The sequence below is a fragment of the Arvicanthis niloticus genome, chromosome 19 (genome assembly GCF_011762505.2).
Source record: "Arvicanthis niloticus isolate mArvNil1 chromosome 19, mArvNil1.pat.X, whole genome shotgun sequence".
Lineage (NCBI taxonomy): Eukaryota > Metazoa > Chordata > Mammalia > Rodentia > Muridae > Arvicanthis > Arvicanthis niloticus.
The window spans coordinates 47,787,614-47,807,852 of record NC_047676.1 but is presented as its reverse complement, the minus strand read 5'-3'; positions in this window follow the sequence as shown (position 1 = coordinate 47,807,852).

The following is a 20,239-nucleotide window of genomic DNA, read 5'->3' as shown; positions in this document are numbered from 1 at the left end:
AATTTGATGCCAGTTGGAGACTAGGTCTCAACACAACACAGCCCAGTCCTGATAGCAACAATGAAGTTCTCATTTTTGAATATTTTTTTTTGTGTGTGAAAACCTTTTCAGCCTTCTCTGATTGAGAATTTTTCTTCTCCTTTTTACTTGACCTCCAATTTGCATTGATATTTTTAATTTTATTCAACTTGTATGTTACATGTTAGGACATATTTCTATTTTACTTTTCATGTCTTTGCTTTTATATTTAAAATGTACTTCTAACACACATACACACACATTCACATACAACTTGACACTTGACATTAAGACAATCTGTCAATCTGGCTTTTTGGTGGTGTTGTTTTGTTTGGTTTTGCTTGTCTGCTTTCTGTTGTTTTGTTTTGTTTTCTTGCAGTTTATCTGAGTATAATACTTTAATTCTTAAAAATTTTCTTACTGAAAATAGATTTTTCTCTTTGTAGCAAATACATACTGACAGTTTCCTTTCCTTCCTTTCCTTCTAGATCCCTGCTACCTCCCCTGCCCTCTACATCTCTTCCCCTCTGTTTCCTCTCCTGAAAAAAAAAAAAGCAGGCCTTCAAGAAAAAACAGCCAAATGGACCAAAAAAGGTGCAATAAGACAAGGCAAAAGCCGTCATATGGGGTCTGGACAAGGTAACTCAATGAGGAAGACAGTCTCAAGAATAGGCAAAAGAGTCAGAGATACACATTTTCCCTCTGTTAGGAGTTTCACAAGAACAGCAAACTAACAGCCATAACATATATGCAGAGGACCTGGTGCAGACCCATGCAGGTCCTCTGATTGCCACTCCAGTCTCTGTGAGTCCATGTGAGCCCTGCTTAGCTGATTTACTGGGCCATGTTCTCCAGATGTTGTTTATTCCCTCTGGCTCCCACAATCATTCCCTCTCTTTCTAAGGGTTCCTTATCCATGAGGGGAGGGACCTGATGGAGATCTCCAGTGTAGACTCTATCCCTCTGCATAATATCTGGCTCTGGGTCTCTAGGCCTCCTCCCACCTGCTGTCCAAGGAAGCCTCTCTGATGACCACTGGGCAAGGTTCACATCTTAGGTCTCTGGGCTATCCAGTCTCTGATTCCTGGCCATCCAGGCAGTGTAGAACATGGGCTCAAACTGTTTTTATTTGCTGCATTGATAACATTTTCATTTTTAAATAATTAAACTTAAATGAGATTTTGAATATATTTGGCTTATGTAATTTGTTCTAATCAATTCTTTCGCCATCATTATTGTATGTATATAGTTTTCTTCTCCCCATTCTCCTTTTTAAAAGCTTTGTTTAGGGTTAATTGAGCATTTTTTTAAAGTTCCCATTCAATTTCTAGAATTGGACTTAATAATTTGACATAGTTTGCTTTATTATAATCACTCTAAGGAAGTAGTCCTTAATGGTTCTCATCTGCTCTTTTCTGAAAAGAAAATGGGAAAAGAATGGATCTTGGGGAGAGGGGATGTGAAGGGTACCTGGGAGGAATAAAGGAAGGGGAAATTGTAGTTTGATATACTATATGAGAGAAGAATCTGTTGTCAATAAAAAAGGAAAGAATATTAAAAAGAATATTAAAAACTTTTGTGTAGTTGACCATGACATGCCTCCAGGTTATGTAAATCAAGTTTCCTGTTTGCAAATTTCATCCCTAGGACCATTGCTAGTATTATTTTTAAGAATAAAGTCACAAGAGTATTTTATTTTGTTTTATTTTCCTTTTATTGAAAATAGATTTTGTCCTCACGTAATATATGTGATTATGGCTTTCCCACCTTCTTCCCAGTTTGTCCCCACCTCCCCTCCCATCTGCACCTACACCTTTCTGTCTCTCGTTAAAAAAACAACAGGCTTCTAATGTGTAATAATAAAATAAAATAAAGCTAGGACATTGGAAAAGAACAAAAACAAACAGAAGGAAAGCATTCAAGAAAAGGCACTGAGAAATCAAAGATTGCTGACACAGACAATGCTAACCAATCAGGAACTGCTGTTTAGAAGAGATGCTTTCTTGGAACCAATGGGGCATGGCTGGAGGGTATTAAAGGAGCATCCAAACATTCAGATAAGGTGGCTAGGGCATTTATCACCTGCTCCTAGAGTCTGAGTCATTGATTCCATAACACCTCACCTCCAACCCCTAAGGGCAGGTAGGGTTGGGTGGTGGGTAGTCTAAGGCACAGGCAGCACAGAAGCACCCATTGAGATATTCAATTTTATTGTTATATTTTTCTTTGCATGTTAAGTATGTGGTTGCTTGTAAATGTTACCTGGTCAAATTTAGTAGTTTTATGCACATCTTTATACAAAAGTTCTTTTTAAGAAATGTTATTGGTGCACTCCTTTTCCTAGTCCTCATGTATTAATTTTGATGTCTGGTACAACTATTTAGATTTTGTACAATCTTATTAATGATAACTTGTTTTTTTCTTTTGTGTATTTTTAAATGTGAGCTTGTGGTTTGTGTCTGAAAATTTCAGCAGTTTTCAATTATGACTTCAACCCACCTCAGCATACTTCGAAGTTGAGTAGTATCTTCAGAAGATCTTATGTTTCTGTTTTTTTTTTTTCTCCATATTCTCCATTGTTAGACAAGGCTGAAATGTACAACTCTGCTTTTAGCATTATTTTTCCAGTATGTCATCCTTTAGTAGCTCTATCTTTGTCTAAGTGTCTTTAGTCATTCTTAGTCCTCATGTGATCACTTGTCCTCCAAGCTAGACCACAGTGGATCTCAAACCTTCCTAGGGACCCCAAAAGATAAGGTCTTCAATGAACCCTCCATGAAGTTCTGAACTTCTATCTTAATCCATTTGGCTTTCCTCTTTCCTACTTACAGTACTTGCTGTACTGTATGTTTTTGATGTTCATGATAGTTTTTTAAATTGATACTGACATAATTCTAAATACATGCCTTTTAGTACTGTCAAGTTGATTCTCATAGGTTTCAAGTAGAATTACTAGATGTATTTCTTGAACAGGCAATGCAGCATTAAGTGTGCTCTCATAGAGAATTATCTAAAAACAGTAGTCTTAGTCTGCATCTTGACAAGTAAATTGAGCATTTTAAGTAAAGTATAAGAAGTATATATTTAGCTAGAATGTCTCAAAGCCAGGGTTTGAGTAGTTAAGGAAGGTAGTTCATATTCAAAATGCTTCTATAGATTAATCACATGACAACAACATGAATTGAAATATATATATATAGGGATTTAGCAGATGATAGGTGGGCACTTGAGATATAGAGAGAAGTTATTCCAAATTCTATAAGTAATTGCTATAAATTATGCATTCTTCTTTTGAATTTTATTTGAAGATTCTAGATCAAATCCTCATTGTCCTTATGTATGATCTGGTACTTTCTGTCTTTGCCAGTTCTTAGATGCAGTGTGAATACATAACTGATAAATTATGCAAAGGAAAGTGAATCAAGCAGAAAAGTCACTTGGAATAACATTGCAATTAATATCTTCTCAATACAAAATAAAATGAGAAGCTTGATTTCTATCCAGAAAAAGTATAATGCAGAAATACATTTATCCTCCGTTTTCTTTAAACCTTCTTCAAAGCCAGATGATAATAAATATTGATAAAATTTCAAGAAAAAATGCATCAAAAGAGTGCTATGTTCATTGTTAGAATTCGATAGAACTTGTGGAATAAAACATACATGTGCAGTTGACCACTTAACATAGACTAAACAAAAGCAATTTAAGAAAGAAAAAGCTTACTTTGGTTCACAGTTGTAGAGAATACCATCCATCATGTTGGGGAAGGTGTGGTGTCAGGGACAGCAGATGGTTATTCACAGTCTTAAGAGAAGCAGAGCGGGATGGTTGTCACTGCTTGGTGTCATTCTCTGCAGCCCATGGAACTTGTGCTGCTCATACCTTTTCCTATCTCACATACCTAATCTAGAAAATTTCTCCCAGGTATGCCAAGAGATTGTTTCCATAGTTATTCTAAATTCTATGGTTGGCAACTGAGATTAATCATCACAAGAAGAAACAGCATGGGCCTCATTGTCAGTAATAAGCTGTCACCATGGCAATTGTAATAACGTCTCTTTCTCCACTGTACTTGGAAGCAAATTAGCTCCTGTAGTGCAAATCATGCTTTATTTACATGCTCTCAAATTGCTCCTTTAACAGTACTTTTAAACACAAACTTGTAACGTTTTGAAAAATTACATGTTTTCAGATAGCAACGGCTTTGCCATTTTTAGTATTAAGGGATATAATTAATCAAGTTCTTTAATTATGTTCATTTAGAAAATTAGCAGTGCTAAAATGTCAAATAATAAGAATGCAAATAATTCTAATGCAGAATCCACTGACATCCAAACATTAAAAGTTTGTAAAATCGCCATAACCTTAAGTGGCAAATCCTGCCCCTTGATACTCTGTAAGTTGTGTCAGAGTTCACTGGTAACCTAATGTTAATAGGTTTATTATATGTCACATGTAAAGAGAGTTTCTGAAGGGTTTTTTACTACTGTGAGATGGAGCTAATATAATTCTAAATCTCTTTTAGTTTAAGAGGAACAGGGCAGCTCTCATGAGGTTCTCTTTTTATATAACTCTGTGAAAGAGACTTCTCTACAAGTGACTTAGAAACCACCTGTTTAGAACTGGTCTAATCTGGAACCTTCTTCTAACTACCCATAGCTCTTGGTGTAAATAAGTAGATGGTGAAGATTTGAGATGAAAACTTGCTGAAGGTTATGAAGAAGTTAAAAAGATTCAGACTGTGTTTAAAAACCTCTCTTTGTTCTGTGTCTTCTGTGAAATAGCACAAAGGCTTTTAAAAATGGCTTCAACTGAAGCAAGCAATATCTTAAAAATCAACACTATAGGAATTATTGACTATTTTTTTTCTTCACATAGAAAAGAAAACTCGAAAGAAATTTTCAGAAAAGCTCTATTTTGTGGTAAATGAAGTTTACTTATGGAAAGGTTTTGAATAATTTTGTCCACTGTCCAGTGACAGTGACTGATTACGTATATGGGACTTATGAAGAATGTGCTTATTTCCTGGAATTACATTCAGGCTGAGAAATTCTGCATCTGACCAGGTTAAGGCTTTTTCATTTCATTGTATTTATATGATTACTGAAAAAAGTACATGGAAAATACAAATAATTTATAATTTAGTGCTATGGAATATGTAAAAGGAACATTTTTATTTTTAAAAATAGTATATATATGTATAGATATACATATACACATAAACAATATATATATATATATATATGAAGATATATATATATATATATATGAAGATATATATATATGAAGATAACATATATATGGTAGCTATCTTCAGACACACCATAAGAGGGCATCAGATTCAATTGCAAATGGTTGTGAGCCACCTTGTGGTTGCTGGAAATTGAACTCAGGACCTCTAGAAGAACAGTCAGTGTTCTTAAGTGCTGAGTCATCTCTCCAGCCCTCATAAATTTTTTTTAAGAGTGTAATTTTACTTTATTACTGTTAGAAACACACACTGGCTTTTTTTCTCACCACTATCAGAACTCTACCTCATGAGCACAGGGACTGAGACTGTTGTGGTGGTAGCAGCTGGAGGAAGACGAGACCTCAAAATAACACTAAGTGAACAAGATCCTGGGTTCAAGCTGCTGAGACAGCTCAGCCAGCAAAGGCATGGGCTGCCATGCCTGGTGAGCATTGTTGAATCCCCAAGACCCACCAACATGGTAGAAGGGGAGAACCAACTCCTGAAAGTTGTCCTCTGACCTACACTTGAGCAAAAAGAACATTTTTAAAGCATCTGTAGAATGCTTAAATATCTGAGATATAAAGGTAAAATTCCATCATGCAGGGACTAGTTCATTCAATAGAAATGTAGATAAAGACATAAATTCTAGTGTAAAGTCTCACTACTCTTTTCTCAATAAAATAAAAGAAGTATCTTTCGAGGGCTACATGTTGGCATATTCTAATCCTTAAATATTTCAAAGTATGTATTTGAATATTTTGCTACCATCTACTTAGTTTCATTCCTTCCATAAATTCTTCCTCAGCTTTAAAAAATGTCACCCTCATGATGTTTTGATGTAGAAGAAAACAACAGGATATGAAAAAAAACAACTTTAATATTAAGAGAACACAATGAAGATAGACAAAGGGAATGAGCTAATTGAAATAGGAAAGGGTAATTAGGGAACTCAGTGCCTCATAAATGAATCTCACATCAAACACAAGAATCTTAGAAAGGAAGGGATGGAGGGGGAGGAAGAGAGGAAGGGAGGGAGGGAGGGAGAGGATGAGGGAGGGAGGGAGGGAGGAAGGGAGGGAGGGAGGGAAGGAGGGAGGGGAAAGGGAGGGATGAAGCAAAAAAGAAAGAGGCAAGCCCTATGAAAGTTCTACACCATGACTTTTGCCAGTGTTCTATTCATCAGATCAAAGCCTGCCGTCACGTGAGTAAAGATGGACTAATAAATTCTTCTTTATAATGGGTAGAGTTTCAAAGACACACTACAATAGACTAGATGCAGAAATGAGAGGAAATGGACCACACTAACTGGATGAACAATATGATTGAATAGTGTACAATAAACCGAATCTGGGATGTGGACCATAGTCTTAATGTCTGAATGCTTGTTCCTCAATGGCGATGCCCTTTTTAGAGGGACGGCAGTTCTAGGAGGTGGTGTTTAACTGGTGGAAGTTGCTCTTTAGGTGAGATTTGGAAAGTGAGACTTGACCCGTGTTCCTTCCCTCTTGCTTCCACCATATGTTATATACCACGATGAACTAAAATTCTCTCAATATATGAACTAACACAAACCCTCAAACCTTCATTTTGTTTTTGTTAGGTATTACAGTAATAACAATGTGCAAGTAACAAGTAAGATGTCTTTTTTAAAATTACAGCTTAGTGGTTATGTGGTTTTGACCACTCATGATTTTCAAGAGATCATTTTGTCTTTAAAGTATCTGTCTTTCTTTTTTTTGCCTTTGTGCATCTGGAATAACACATCTTCCTTTTTGTAAGAAATCCTGCTCAGATTGCAGTGAACATCTTGAATAGTTGGCAATGATTATTTTGTCATTTCTGTAATTGTTTTGAGATAGTTCTTTTAACATTCTCTTACAACTGTTTCATTTTCTGCATAAATTACTCTTTGTACTGATAAATTACATTTTGGTTTGTTCTGAACCTGCAAAATTGATGTTTAATGATCATCACTTGGTTTTTAGTTGAATGTCTGTCTACTTATTATGGTTTCTCTGAAGATGACCACTTATTCTTCATTGTAGTTATTTTCTATTTCTTTTAATTATAAAAAAATTGAGAGCTAAGACTGATCAGATACTTGACTCAATAGGCCAAACATATTATAAATATCAGCAATATACACAATTTTATATGGTTTTTAGATATGTTCTTTCCAGATATTCCTGGGAAAGCAGTTCTCTGGTACAATGCTATGCCATGAAAGAACTGGGGAAAAAGTAAAACGGAAAGTGAGCTTCTGCGCTGAGGCCTGTGGATTCTAAATAACCCATCCGTTGTCAGGTGAGAGTCAAGGAGAATGAGGTTGTTCTCCTTGGAAGAAATCAGCCTGTTCAAGCTGCCATTGCTGTGAAACTCAGACGCTGCCTCCAATTGGCTTGAAGTTTTCTAGTTCTACTCGAGTGTGAGAACATCCAGAATCAGGTGTCTCAGTGGACCCGTGCCAACGGACAATAGAAACAGTACCCTTGCAGAGGCCAGTCCAGAGTGTAAAAGCTGTCACTGGATAGATAGTCTACATTCCAATCACACTATACAAAGGGCAGATTAAGGTAAGAGATTTAAAAGTATATTGTGTATGTAAGCTCAGTAGTGTGCAGAAGCTCGGTACTTCAGATTAGACCCAGATTGGCATTACTATTTTGACAATTATCTACAGTCTATTTTATGATGTCTTCTATTCCAAATTGTGAGAATAACTGTGTATATGAACATAATCACCATGCAGGTTTAATTCACTGTACTGAAATTTACTTTTTGCTAAAAGACTTATACTTGGTTTTAAAAGTGTGATTATGGATTCTGAAAAAGGATACAGATTTAATGGCATTCCCAGAACTGAAACTTGGGTTTTCCTCTATTGAACTGTTCTACTGGGAAAGCCAGTGTCTCCGCTGTGGTTTTCCAACAGTATTAGCTTCAAGGAGACTATCTCTGCTATTAACCCCCCAATGGCATTAGGTTCATGGGGACTAGCTCCAAGACCACTTCTTAACAGTGAAGAGTATTTTTATTGTGGTGAGTGTGGCTCACTGCCTTGGTAGCATTTATGTACACTCAATCTCTTAAGAGTCCTGAAGGTCTGGTAGAAAACCACAATTAAGACTTAGGAAGTTGGGTAAATAACACACAAAGCAACGAGAGTCAGGTCAGTTCACTGTTTCTTAAAGAACACCAAGAATTTCTCTAAATTGTGTATAAGGCAATTGGGGGGACTCCTTTTCAACTTCAACTTTTTATAATTTCAATTTTACGAGAAAATGTGTTTTGTTTTATACTTTAACTCAAAAGCAAATTTCAATTTTAGACTTTAATTTCTCCAGTCTCATAGAGGAGATATACATTCAGCCTTGGGGCTTGATATTTTGACCTTTTAAAATTTGAATTTATTGATATTAAAATGTTATCTTTTTGTGGGCACCACTGGGAATGGCCAGATATATATTGGAATGAGAAGGAAGAATATTTAGCCAGTGTGACATGGAATTGATTCAATTAATGTTTTGTGACCTACTATAAAGCCAGTTGGTGGTTCCTGAAGAATGTAACTAAAGGGCTATCCTACTTTCTACTCTAGGAGGATGAGCTACTGGAACCCATTATAAGTCAACATTTGTTGCTACCTTCCGGGCGGATTTGACCAGGATGAGAAGCTATTTCACAGGCAGTCTCCATAAGATCTAGGAGAATGAGACTGAAGAAACTATTCCTCAGTGTCAATCCTCAGAAGGCTGCAGTGGACCTCATGATCCCTTGAGCAGAGTCTTCCTAGGGAGCTGTCTCAACAGGCAACTTTCTGACCTTTGGTGGTTATCAACTACTTCTTTTTATATTCTGGTCCGAGGGTGATTCATATCTAGTCCTCCTCACTCCATATTGTGGTCTTATTTTTTATTAGTATTCCTACATGGTAACCAGATCCATGTACACACTTTGCAGGATCTTGATAAAGAACTTTTTAAATTATAAAATTCAGAAAAAGTTTACTTAGTTAAATTTTATGTTATTTATCTGAAACTAAGCCTTCAAAAAAATCACTGTTACATTGACCTATTTACTTATACAGTTAGGAAGAAAGAAGCTAAAATTCCTAAGTTACAAAACAAAGTATTTGGTATTGAAACTCACATTGTAATTATGGAGAAAAGAAAGAATTGTATAAGGCATATTGGAGGTATTTTCATATGCACTTTACAGTATTCCTTTGTGTTGTCTGATGAACCCCTTTTCTTTTCATATAATGAGTGTGTGATTGTCTGAACTGTCTGCTGTGAATAATATCTGTATGCATTAACATACCTTACAGGTAAAGATGTGAGTGACATCTATGTGTACTGATATATCTTACAGGTAAAGATATGAATGCATGACAGCAGCAGATATGTGGCTCATTCAGGTTACTCTTGGCAAGGAAAGTCTGTTTTTGATGCTGGTAACAAGTCTTCCCTTTTTAGTATCAGAAATATGTCCATTAATTGAAAACAAATAGTTAGACAGTGATAGACTAAATGGGTCAACCTTAATCAGAAGCTCTTTCATGTGTCATAATGCGTTATAGCTTCTAGCTGAAAATATTTTAAGAGGAAGCAATAAATTCTCTTCTTCCTTTCTGCGTCCCTCCCCTCCTTCCTCCCTCTGCCCCACTCTCCCTCCAATCTCTCTTATTCTCTTTTTATTTATTTCTTTTTTCTTCCTCTTTCCTCTCTCTCTTCCTACCTCCCTCCCTGCTCCTCACCCTTACTCTTAAGTAGCCCAGGTTGGCTGAAACTCACTGTGAGGACAAGACTAGCCTTCAAATCTTGGGAGCTCCCCATCCTACCATCTGCCTCTCAGATGCCAGGATTGCTAACATAGGCCTCAACACTCAGCTCGTTCTTGTTACATTCTTAGAGAACATCTAACAGAGAAAACTTCACTAAGAGGAGAAAATGTACCTATCTGCTTCTTCTGATCCAAAGCATTCAGATAATTCATTTAATGTTCACTGTATTGTCAAGTCCCCCAAATTACTTGCTAAGCGCTTACTCATTTTCAATAGAAAAAGTATCAATAATTAATGTCATGTTCCTCTTCCAAATAAATACAATTTAGTAAACTGGAGTCATTTTCTAAAAACAAATATAAAAAATTAGGAGGTTATGTTTTCTAAAATGACTTACACTTGGTCATTTTACTTTTTCAAAACCCAAACTGCTTTTACAAACATGAATTGCAAAAATATTGTTTTCTATGATAGTGGCATAGTTAATACAACAGAGCCAAAAAGTGAAGTTACTAACAAATTTAAATTTTAAAATAATAAAAGTATATCATTTGTTTTCAGGATAGGACATGTATTAGTCTGAGGTTTGTTGGCATAATTCTTCAATAAAGCTATTTATTGTCACCTGTTCTACTTCCGAAAAAGTATACTCTGGGCCAGGCCTGTTAGAGATCAGCGAGAGTCTATACTGATACCTGGATTATCTTCAGCTACTAACCTTGAGATTACAATAACATACCCTTCTGTTTCCAAGGTCATTTACTTTCTGAATGTGAGTGCCATTCACTTGCATATTATTGTCTACAATTGTGCAGCTTGAGTTTTATGGTGATCTTAATATAACGGATATCTGTACTTCCATTTTATAAATGTTTTTTCTATGCGTATATCCTGATTTGTTCAAGTGAGAGTTGATTTGACTGGTATTCTCTGATAGTAGCATCTGGCAGTACGATAGTCACAAACATCTCATGTATTAACATGAGCTAAGACTCTAAACTAATGATATCTTAACTATTTTAAAGATTCACTCTATGAGTTTTACACATGTTCAATACACAAGTGCCATATATCTTGCTTTCATGAAAAATAAAAATCCCTGGGCTTCTCTTCCACATTGACATTATAAATCTTTTTAACTTATGTGTTACCTACTTACGTTTGAGGCACACTGACTTTTTTTTCATGGCTAAATCCCACTTGCAAAATTCATTGTAAAATGATTGCAAAGAATCTAAAAAAAAATTGGAAGCTTTAACTACAAAGAAATTATATTTTATTCATGAATTTATTTTGCTTTGCTTTTTGTCTCTTTAGGGGTCCCTGATGGTTTCCTTACCTTCTTAAGCCAACCATATGATTACATGTATTTGAATATTTGAGTTTTGCAATACAGCAGATAGAAGGCTAGACAAATAGTTCTCCCAACTTTACAAAAAATAATTTTTAAAAAAGTATTCTGAAAAATCGAGTGTTTTCCTGAATTTTAAGGTGATGAACTGAGGTTGCAGGAAAGAGAACTGACCTGGCATCTAGAGGAAGAGATTCCTCCAAGGAGAGAAAACAGAGGCATGTCATCACCTGGAGCCAGATCTTGGCACTCAAACACACTGGACATTTTAGAAATATTTTAGGTATGTTTATTAAACTCTTAGTTAAATTGCTTAGTTGAAATAATGGCATGCTTATAATGCTTGCACAAAAGTTTTGCATAATCATGAGAACATTTTGTATGCTCTTTATTGTTTTACTTCTGTTAACATCTTTGATAGGCACTGCATCATTTTGTTATCACCAAGACTATAAAAATAGTTCTGACATAATTGTTAACTGACTATATAGACTTTATTTAGATTTATCAGCTTCTCCTACACATATCTTTTCTGTTGCATTGGTTAGTACATTTAGTTTTATATTTCCTTAATTACCATTTTATTTTTGGTCCACCAGTCTTTTCCAGTTTTTCAAGGTTTACAATATGTTCATGAGTACTGTTATTCAGCAAAATGTCCTTCAGTTCAATATATTATATTATATTATATTATATTATATTATATTATATTATATTCGAGGGATCACAATGTCATGAGTCTTATTAGGTCATTTCTGTATCACCCCTTTAGTTGTTAATACTTGATATATTTCACTGAAATTTTACCATGTTTTTTCTTTAAATAATGGAAGTATTTGAATGTGTTAGAAAAAGTATTTAGTGATTTTACAATTTGTTTAGCCCTAATTTTGCTTGTGGGTTTTAGCAGTCCTTGGAGGTCATGGGGCCAATGATTTTCCTTGGTATCTGACCAATGTTGATTTGTATTTTACTGTCTCTTTCTGCATTTATTTTAATTTCTATTTCAAATGTGGACTGTTTTTATTCATCCAATCATTTGTCTATATTTAAGATTATTTATTTTAACTTGTAGATAATTTTCCTACATTTTGATTTTAGATCACCTACATATATGCACATAGTTTAGAAAGCTTCTACTTTATTTGGTTTTCATATTACCCCTTAAATGGTCCTTAATTTTAGCTGTTTATCCCTGCATTCCTTTCCACATCCCCCTCTTCCTTATCTTCTCATTTGATTCTCCACATCCAGTCCAGAATGTAAGAGCCAGAGGGGATGGAGGACATCAAGGAAATAAGACTTTGTAAATCAGTATAATCAATGCTCATAGAGGCTGATGTAGCACGCACAGGCCTGCACAGGTCTGCACCTGATGGAGTCCTAGAGCTGAAAGAAATGCACACACATCCTCATCCCTAACCCAGAAGCTGTCCATCTTCAACTGGCAACCACTTGCAAAAGAAAATATAATTTTCTCTGGGAGAGTTTCACTGGGGCAACTAACTATTCTTTTGGGTAGGATGCATGTGCAGCAGTAGATAGCCAACAGAAAATGAACCCAGTGACGTTGTTTGAGGTTCCTTATCTCATAATTTTGTGGCAAGGCTTTTTTCTTTTCTTTTCTTTTCTTTTCTTTTCTTTTCTTTTCTTTTCTTTTCTTTTCTTTTCTCTTCTCTTCTCTTCTTTCCCTTCCCTTCCCTTCTCTTTTCTTTCCTTTCTCTCCCTTCCCCTCCCCTCCCCTCCCCTCCCCTCCCCTCCCCTCCCCTCCCCTCCCCTCCCCTCCCTTCCCTTCTTCCCTTCCCTTCCCTTCCCTTCCCTTCCCTTCCCTTCCCTTCCCCTCCCCTCCCCTCCCCTCCCCTCCCCTCCCCTCCCTTCTTCCCTTCCCTTCCCCTCCCCTCCCTTCCCCTCCCCTCCCCTCCCCTCCCCTTCCCTTTCCTTCCCTTTCCTTCCCTTCCCTCCCCTCCCCTTCCTTCCCTTCCCTTCTTCCCTTCGTCCCTTCCCCTCCCCTCCCCTCCCTTCCCCTCCCCTTCCCTTTCCTTCCCTCTCCTTCCCTTTCCTTCCCTTCCCTCCCCTCCCCTTCCTTCCCTTCCCTTCTTCCCTTCTTCCCTTCCCTCCCCTCCCCTCCCCTTCCCTTCCTTTCCTTCCTTCTTCTGTCCTTCTACCTCCCTCCTTTCTGCTCTTTCTCTCTCTCTCTGTCTTTCTCTTATTTTATTTATATTCAATTTTCCTTTTCTCTTTTCACCCTACAGGTCCTCTCCATGTATATTATAGCTTCCAGTTTAGTATTTCTATGGGATTCTTAGGTGTGTGACTAGTGGGTCTCTGTATCCATGTTTTGTGCTTTTCACCCCCTTGGGCCCTTTCCTTCTGTTTGTTTGTTTGTTTTGTCATATTCCAATGTGCTAGTTTTTATTTTATTATTATCCCTTAGAAGTCTATTTATTTTCTAACAAAAGACAAATGGGTTGGATGCCAATGGAAAAGAAGGATGTGGAGAAATGGAGAGGTAGAAGGAAGAGTATATTTTGTGAGAAAAAAATATATTTCCAGTAAAAGGAGGAAAAGGTACAAAAATATTTTACTTTTATTTATATCTCAATGTATCTATTATCCTGTGTGTGTGTGTGCATGCGTGTGTGTGTGTGTGTATCAAAGACGCTCCTGGAGCTGCACTTACAGGCTGCTGTAAGCTACTTAGTATGAGTTTTGGGAACCAAATTTTCATCTTCTATAGGAGCAGCCCATATTCTTAATTGCTGAAATATCTCTCTTGTTCCATGACAAAATATCTAATCATGGCTTCTCAGTACTTTCCAGATGCCCTTATTATTAACATATCCTTAATTTTTGTACAATGGAGAAGTATAAAACTCACCTTTTATTTTCCCTGCTCCAGGTCTATTCTCTGAGGTTCCTTGCTTTGACATCTTTTCTTCATAAAATGGTATATAGGTGCACACAGCTCTAGGTCATTGCTTTCAGGTCATCTTGGCAGATAGGACAGAGGACATGCACACTGATACACATTTTTTATTGGTCCCCACACTAAAAGTCCCAAATTGCTTATACTCAGATTCTTATCTGATATCACAGAGACCTTTTCCCTTTCATGATTTGATTCATAAAACCATTCTCTTACTGTATGGAATTAGAATCTCATTATTGATCCCATATTTTTTATTGATTTAATAGGCCCCTGTACTCCTGGTGGGAAACACCTTAAGCACCGTTACATATGTAAGTTGCAACCTTTGCCTACTGGTTTTATTCAGCCAAGATACTATTCTCCCAATTGCTTACAGTGATTATTTGCTCTTGCAAATCTGAGTGTGGGTATATTACTTAGCCTGAAATATCTAGGTTGATTAGTGACTCTTTGCATGCCACTTTTGATCCTTTCTTCTAGGCCTAGGTGAGCACGTTTTGGTGGGTGAAGGTAGGGAAAATAGTACAGTGATTTTCAAGTCAAAGAAACAAGAAACATACTGTAAGAAAAGTGTCACTTCTCTCCAGACACTCTGGTTCCTTTTTTCTCATATCCATCAACTCTCCACCTGTTAAATGCAGCATACCAATCTAATTGCTAGCTTTCTTCCTTGTATTTCTATTGTATGTGTACATTGAATCTATATTGTATGTGTACATTGAGCCTCATCTGTTTTGTGTATCTCCATATTACAGGGAGTTTCTTTATAATAGTTACTTGAGCGATGATTTCTCACATAAATGATAAAACCCTCACTCTTTCAAATAATATTCTATGGTTATTATTCATAGTTAATTCTAAGAGCTTATAATAGGCATGTAGTTGATTTATAATATATTTTGAAGTTGTAAACTTTGTTGCGTAGTTAACTTTGTGCTTATGTTTATATATTTGAATCATATTTAGAGGGCTGATTCTGGTAACTTGCTTATTGTGATTAAATGAATGAATATGTAATTTTATTATTAGGTGGCATTACATTTCTACCATATTGTACTGAATTGGCTTTCTACTAATAATATTTCATTATTTGTTTATATTGCCTCAGAAAAAGAATGCATTTCATAATTTTTAATTTTGTAAACTTATGACTTTTTAGTGTTTTTAAAAATTATGTGATTTTATATGGTTATGTATATGTTTAAATATTTTTATATATTTGAGGGTCATCTAAGTCTTAAAAAGAATAAAATGTTAATATCTTTTTCCTATTGTTTTAGTTTTTTTCTATCAGGTGTTTGGTTATTTGTTGCTTTGTATATAATATTCCTTAGATAAAAGTGATATTAATAATTTTGTGCCATTTTGTGCAAATATTTTCTACTGTGCTGTAGTTTTATATACTCTGAAATAAAAATAATTTGTCTACATAAAAATCACACAGCTGAATCTTTTGATCTTTTCTCCTCATTGAGTTTTTACATGTAAAGTTTTATTAGGAAGCCCTAAATATAGTTTAAAAAGAAATTCAGGTTTCCTTCTTGAAATCTTATGGCTTCAATTTTTTTTATCACTAATCCCTTTTAAGTACATTCTGTGAGATTTGGATCTAATTTTGTATTTCCCAGATGGCTACCTAGTTTCACGAGCATCACTTATTAAAGTCTCCTGCATTGTGGTTTGGGATGCTGCTTTTGTCACACATGAAATGTGCACATGAGTTTAAGTCTGCTTTTAGGTTCTATTCAGTGGATTCACTTGTCCAGTCATGTCCATGCAATGCTTTGTTTTATGGCTTCTGTTAGACTTGCAGATTTTGCTTTTTGAAAAGTTTTTACACCTATTCTCAAATATTGATTTTTATGAAATTTAGAATATCTTCTCTATGTTCACAACATGATTTGCTTTTATTGAGATGTCATTGACTATAACTCAAGGATATCTGACATATATGTTATATTAACTTGTCCTCATAAGAAAGAGAGAATATCTTTTTTTTTGTGTGTAAGTCTATCATTTCTCAAATACATTTTACTGATAGGCATATGATCTCCTGTATAGTTTCAAGTGAGGTTTACATTGTCAAATGTCTGTTGTCTATGAGAGGGTATTGATTTTCATATGTAGAATTTTTAGTGAGCAATTACTTCATTGCTGGATATTTTAGTTAGAGTTTCTGTTGCTGTGATAAAATACTCTGACCAAATCAACTTGAGGAGGAAAGGGTTTATTTGATCTTACTACTTGTAGTCCATTATTTAGGAAGTCAGTGCAGGAACTCAAGGCAGGTACCTAGAGATTGAAACTGATGCAGAAGCCATAAAGGAGTGTGATATATTGCAAGCCATAAAGGAGTGTGATATATTGCCTTGATCCTCATATTTTTCTCAGCCTACTTTCTTATACCATCCAAGGCCACATACTCAGGGGTAGCACTGCCCTCAGTGGGCTGTGTCCACCCATACTAATCATTAATCAATAAAGTGCTCTACAGACTTGCCTACAAGTATACGTCATAGAGACATTTTCTCAATAGGAGACTCCCTTCCAAAGTGACTATGGCATGTGTCAATGATATAAAACTAATTGGCACATTATTATTAATTTTAATCAACTTTTAAATTAGTTTCTAGCTAGACTATCATACTATTTTCAAATACAGATAGTTATACTAAATTCTTTTTAACTAATTGTTATTTGGATGGGCTGTTTGATGTAAATGATCTTTTTTTTTCAATATTTGCAAAACTGGCAACACCAGGCATTAATCAATGCCTATAGCAATAGGCCCTCTTAGTTTTGAAGCTGTGAGTGTATGCTGATGCATGTGGTAGGAGATGTTATTATTTTTAAAAATAATATGGACTTGTAAATACATATGCAGAGGGTATATAGTAGCCATATAAGTAGTACTCTATATAAATAACAAGATTATATAAATAATTCTCTGTATTAGAATTGTGTTAAATATTGGGGAGAGAATGGATATTCTAGTTAATACTTAAGTATTAGGTGAGGAGTTTCCTGTGCTGTTTTGAGTAAAATTGACCCCCATAGGCTTTTTTGTCTTAATTTTGGTCTCCAGTTGATAGAGTTGTTTGGGAAGACTTAGAAAGTGTGGCCTTGTTAGAGGAGGTATATCATAAGAATGGGCTTTGAGGTTTCCAAAGCCTTTACTATTCCCAGTTAGCCTCTTTCTCTCTGTCTTATAGTTGTCATCTCAACATGGAAGCTCCCAACTACTGTCCCATGCCATCATTGCCAATTTTCCTGGTCTCCAACATGATAGTCATGGACCTTTATTCTAAAACTGTAGACCCAATACATTCTCTTTTTTCCCCAGCTGCCTTGGTCAGGTATTTTAGTACAAAAATAAAAAGTAAATAAGACACTCTTTATCAGTGTTTAGTTTCTATATTAATTATTTCTTTATATTTGGCTTCACTTGGAAGAAAGACAAGTATGTAATGTTTAGAAGATCTGCTGTCTGACAGAAAAGCAGCCTGAAGGGATTTATAGAAGCCTTTGTAGAATATCTAGGATTTTACTTCATTCAAAAGCTCAGGAATATTCAAGAAGAGAGTTAGTCCAAAAAAAGACATGACAGTTCTATGGTGGCAGTATTCTTCAAGGACTTACTAAAATTATAAAATGTGCCTTATTCAGTGAGATTTTGGTTTCAGATTCTGTAACAGCTTGGTAAAAGGATCACTACATTTTTTTCCTTATAGGATCCAAGTGTCCAAAGTCAAATTATAATTTAGTTGATACCCATGTATCTGCCACAACACAATCAATCACAAGGCATCATGAAGTCACTATCCATTTTTCTTGTTTTAAATTTGGACTCTCTGACCTCTATCTTCTCATGGCCAACCATTCTTTGGTTCTGAGGATACTTCTTCCTGGTTTCTCTAAGATTATTGTGAAGTTTCTAGCTTGATTATTCATTGACCCCAAACCGTACAGGTTATCTAGCTCCCTGTTTGGTCAAGTTGTATTCTGAGGGATTCTCTACATTAATTAGCTTAAGTTAAAAGGGAAATTGTGAATGGAATTAATCTGGTGGGAATAAAGAAACAACACTCACTTTAGGAATAAGAGAATCCAAGGACTTTGGTGATGAGAGATCTTTCTTACCTCCATGTCTCTTTGTTTTGCTTTCCTCTTCTCTATAGGAGATTACTTTGTGTAAAAAATGGCATGATACTAGGTTCCTCCGTAGACATGTTCACCAGTGTCATCTCCACTAGGGAAGAACCTATATATCTCCTGCCCATTCTAGTAGTAGACAAAATCTAAATGATGTGCTTTTGTCAAGAGAAAAAGTCATTTCAGACAGATGGAATACTAGATTTGGGGTTTTCATTAGAACTACCCAGTGGGTAAGAAATAGTAGAAATACATTCAAAATAGAGGAGTACACTACTGAGACACATAATAACAAATGGTTATTGAGGTTCAGTCCCTTGTTATGCATTGTAACGCTAAGTGTGACCACATAGACCTGGTTGCCCTAGAAATAAGAGAGTCTGCACGTAGACCCAAGTGTAGCAATGTAACCCTGTCCCCAAGTTATTTATGATTGGTGAACAAAGATGCTGACAGATGATAGCTTGACAGAAGAGACATGGACATGGTTTAGGGTTCCTGGACTTGGGGTCAGAGGAGAATCACAGGAGGAGAAGAAGAAAAAAATAAAGAGGGAGTAATGATGGGGTAAGAGTCTTAAAATAATGGCCATGTAGGTTGGCTAGTTGGGGTTAAGAGCAGCCCAGACAAACCATGACAAATTATATAATGGGATTATTGACTGGGAAATAAACATAATAACATAGAGCGTAGATATCTTCCCAGGTCTTATGCTTACTAAGGCTTATTATAAATATAAAGGTTGTATGTTTATTTTACCCAGGAACTAAATGGTTAAAGGTTGAGTAGAAACCCAAGATTGGGATTGAATACTTATACAACAAATGCTTAACTTCTCTCACTAACCCCCAAATAACATCTTTTAAACACATTCTAAGCCAGGCACTCCCCATATGCAGTCTGACTCTTCTCTCCTAGAAATCACATCTGTTGCCAATGGGTGTCTCCAATTCTCAAAATTTTCAATTGCCTAATTTGGGAGTTCATTCTAGGCTTTCTGATTTATTAGTAAGATGATCTTAGTCAATTTATTATCTGTAACTTTCAATTGTCATCCATTATCTTGGGATACTAGCTTGAATACAATAAGACCAGTCAACATCTAAGAATCACAACAGAGGGCTTATTTAATCACAAACTTAGTAACAATGGAAAGATAATGAATAGAGGAAAATAATAGAACAATTGAAACAGAATTTCTAACTCAATTGTTGTGTTTCCTTGGGTAAAAATGCCCCACTGGAAGTCTAATTCTCTTGACAATCCATATCAACAAGTCTGGAGATTTGGCTAAATTCTCTTTAGTCAGTCTTGACTCTAATTCTTTTTGCTTTATTTTGTTCCTATCTTCTAAACATCTTAGTGGGAGAGTTTTCATTCATGAAAGCAAAATGATATATAACAACATTGGTTATATTTTATTTTTTTCTGAACAATGACAAAAGTCCGGGCAGGTAGAATATGGTGATGTTCTGGGAGGATCTGGAGGAAGAAATTTAACATAATCCAAATGTGTTTAAAGTCTTAAAAATTTATAAAACATGTTTTAATTGGAAAACAACAATAATCAAAGAATGATGCTTCTTTTAAAGTTGAGGACAAGATTTACTACTTATAATTTTCTCCATATTGGGCTCACATTTTCTTGTTCTCTGGCATGATTATTTATAGCCTGAAAATTGCATGTTGCATTCAAAACAAAAATTGGGTAGCTCAACCTGATACTGTCCTTCTTAAAGAGTGTGAATACAAGAAGGCAACAAACAGACAAAC